The sequence below is a fragment of the Phodopus roborovskii genome, unplaced genomic scaffold (genome assembly GCF_943737965.1).
Source record: "Phodopus roborovskii unplaced genomic scaffold, PHOROB, whole genome shotgun sequence".
Classification (NCBI taxonomy): Eukaryota; Metazoa; Chordata; class Mammalia; order Rodentia; family Cricetidae; genus Phodopus; species Phodopus roborovskii.
In genome coordinates, this window is record NW_026126170.1 from 91,897 (window position 1) to 95,725 (window position 3,829).

Genomic DNA, 3,829 nt, shown 5'->3' on the forward strand with positions numbered 1-3,829 from the left:
TACTATCTAACATCTTAGACTTCAAACCAAAATTAATCAAAAGACAGGAAGACAGTAATTTCGTATTCATCACAGGAGAAACCATCAACACAGAGTCCCAGTTCTGAACACCCATGCCCCTAATACAAAGGTGCCCACATTCATAAAAGAAACACTATTAAAACTCAAAGCACATATAAAACCTAACACACTTATAGTGGGAGACTTCAATACACCACTCTCAACACTAAAAAGGACCACAAATCAGAAACTCAACAAAGAAAAAAAAAGGAACTAACAGAAGTTATGTCCCAACTGGGGTTAAGAGACATCTATAGAATATTCCATCCAAACACAAAAGAATATAGCTTCTTCTCTGCTCCATATGGAACCTTCTCTAAAATCGACCACATACTAGGTGGCAAAACAAACCTCAACAGATCCAAGAGAATAGGAATAGGCCCCTGTACCTTATCAGACCACCATTCTTTAAAATTGGAATTCAACAACAACACAAATAGCAGAAAACCTGCAAAATCGTGGAAACTGAACAATGTGCAATTGCACCACACCTGGGTCAAAGAAGAAATAAAGAAAGAAATTAAGGACTTTCTAATATTCAACCAGAATGAGGACACAACATACCTGAACTCATGGGACACCTTGAAAGCAGTGCTATGAGGGAAGTTCATTGCACTAAGTGCCCACATGAAGAAAACAGAGGATAGTCACATAAAAGAACAGCACAACTGAAAGCCTTAAAACAAAGAGAAGCGAACTCACCCCATAGGAGTAGACTCCAGGAAATAATCAACTTGAGGGCTGAAATCAACAAAATAGAAACCAGAAAAACAATACAAAAAAAAATCAATGCAATGAAAAGTTTTTTTTTTTTTTTTGAGAAAATCAACAAGATAGGAAAACCTTTATCCAAACTAATGAAAAAGTAGAGAGAGAACATGCAAATTAACACAATGAGAAACGAAAGGGGAACATAACAAAGGACACAGAGGAAATCCAGACAATTTTCAGGTCATACTTTGAAAACCTGTATTCCACGAAAATTGAAAATTCAAAGGAAATGGAAAAATTTCTGGATAACTATCACTTGACAAAATTAAATCAAGAACACACAAACAACTTAAAGAGACCTATAACCCGCAATGAAATAGTAGCAGTCACCTTCAAACTAAAAAAAGTTCAGGGCCAGGTGGATTCAGTTCAGAATTCTACCAGAAATTCAAGGAAGAACTAATACCACTACTCCTCAAACTCTTCCACAAGATAGAAACAGGTTTATTGCCAAACTCTTTTTATGAGGCCACAATAACATTGGTACCCAAGCCTCACAAAGACACAACTAACAAAGAAATCTATAGACCAAAATCCCTGATGAACATCGATGCAAAAATAAGCAATAAAATACTGGCAAATTGAATTCAAGAATACATCAGATAAATCATCCACCATGACCAAGTAAGCTTCATCCATGGATTTCAGGGATGGTTTAACATACGAAAATCTATCAATGTGATCCACCATATAAACAAACTGAAAAAGAAAAACCATATGATCATCTACCTAAATGCTGAAAAAGGCTTCGACAAAATTCAACATCCTTTCATGATAAAGGTCTTGGAGAGATCAGGGATAGCAGGAAGATACCTAAACATAATAAGAGCAATATACAGCAAACCAATTGCCAACATCAAACTGAATAGAAAGAAACTTAAGCCAATTCCTCTAAAATCAGGAACAAGACAAGGCTGCCCTCTCTCTCCATATCTCTTCAATATCGTACTGCAAGTTCTAGCTAAAGCTATAAGACAACAAAAGGAGGTCAAGGGGATCAGAATTGGAAAGGAAGAAGTCAAACTGTCTCTATTTGCAGGTGATATGACAGTTTACATAAGCAACTCAATAAAGTCTACCAGGGAACTCCTACAGCTGAAAAACACCTTCAGCAAACTAGCAGGATACAAGATAAACTCAAAAAAATCAGTAGCCCTACTTTTTAACAGATGACAAATAGACAGAGAAAGAAATCAGAGAAACATAACCCTTTAAATAGCCACAAGCAGCATAACATATCTTGGTGAAATGCTTATCACACAAGTAAAAGCCCTATATAATAAGAACTTTGTGGCTCTAAGGAAAGAAATTAAAGAAGAAACCAGAAAATGGAAATATCTCCCCTGCTCCTGGATAGGTAGGATAAACATAGTAAAAATGGCAATCTTGCCAAAAGCAATCTACAGATTCAATGCAATCCCCATTAAAATCCCACCATAATTCGTCACCGACCTTGAAAGGATAATAATCAACTTTATATGGAAAAACAAAAGACCCAGGATAGCCAAAACAACCCTATACAATAAAAGAACTTCAGGAGGCATCATCATTCCTGACTTTATGCTCTACTACAGAGTTATATTTCTAAAAAAAGCCAGCTATTGGCACAAAAATAGACAGGTAGACCAATGGAATCGATTGAAAATCCTGTTATTAACCCACACACCTATGAACACCTGATTTTCGACAAAACAGCTAAAATTATACAATGCGGCGAGGACAGCATCTTCAACAAATGGTGCTGGCATAACTGGCTGAGGGTGTGTAGAATACTACAGATAGACCCATGTCTGTCACCATGCACAAAACTCAAGTCCAAATGGATCAAAGACCTCAACATCAATCCAGCCACATTGAACCTCTTAGAAGAGAAAGTAGGAGATACCCTTGAAAAAAATTGGTATTGCAGACCACTTCCTGAACATAACTCCAGGGGCACAGACACTGAGAGAAACAATTAATAAATGGGACCTCTTCAAACTTAGAAGCTTCTGTAAGGCAAAGGATACAGTGGACAATACCAAATGGCAGCCCACAGTCTGGGAAAAGATTTTCGCCAATTCAATATCCGACAAAGGTCTGATCTCCAAAATATACAAAGAAATCAAGAAACTAGTCAACAAAACACCAAATAACCTAATAAAAATGGGGTACAGAACTGAAGAAAGAATTATCAATAGAGGAAATCAAAAAGGCTGAAAGACACTTAAGAAAGTGCTCAACATTCTTAGCTAAAAAGGAAATGCAACTCAAAACATCTTTGAAATACCATCCTACTCCTGCCAAAATGGCTAAAATTAGAAGCACCAATGATGACTCATGCTAGAGAGGATGTGGAGAAAGAGGGCACTCCTCCACTGCTGGTGGGAGTACAAACTGGTACAGCCATTTTGGAGATCAGTATGGTGTTTCCTCAGGAAAATGGGAATTAGTTTACCACAGGAACTGGCAATCCCCCTCTGAGGCATATACCCAAATGATAAACATCCATGCAACAAAGACATCTGTTCAACTATGTTCATAGCAGCACTATTTGTAATAGCAAGAACCTAGAAGCAACCTATATTCCCCTCAATTGAAGAATGGATAATGAAGATGTGGCACATCTACACAATGGAATTCTACTCTGTGGAAAAAAAATAATGGTATCTTGAAATTCGCAGGCAAGTGGATGGCACTTGAAGAAACCATCCAGAATGAGGTAACCCAGTCACAAAAAGAGGAACATAGTTTGAACTCACTCATATATGGATTTTAGACCTAGAGCAAAGGATCACCATCCTATAATTCACACCACCAGAGGAACTAGGATACAAGGTGTATTCTAAGAAATTCATATAAAGTCCCTGACAGAAACGGTAAGGGACAAGTCCCCCAGAGCACAGGGGAAGTGGGGGGGGGCGGCTGTGATTGGAGTGAGAAGTAGGAGAAAGCGAGGGGGAGGAAAGGAAAACACGTGGGACTCGGAAGATTGAGCCTGGTTAGGAATAGAAGATAG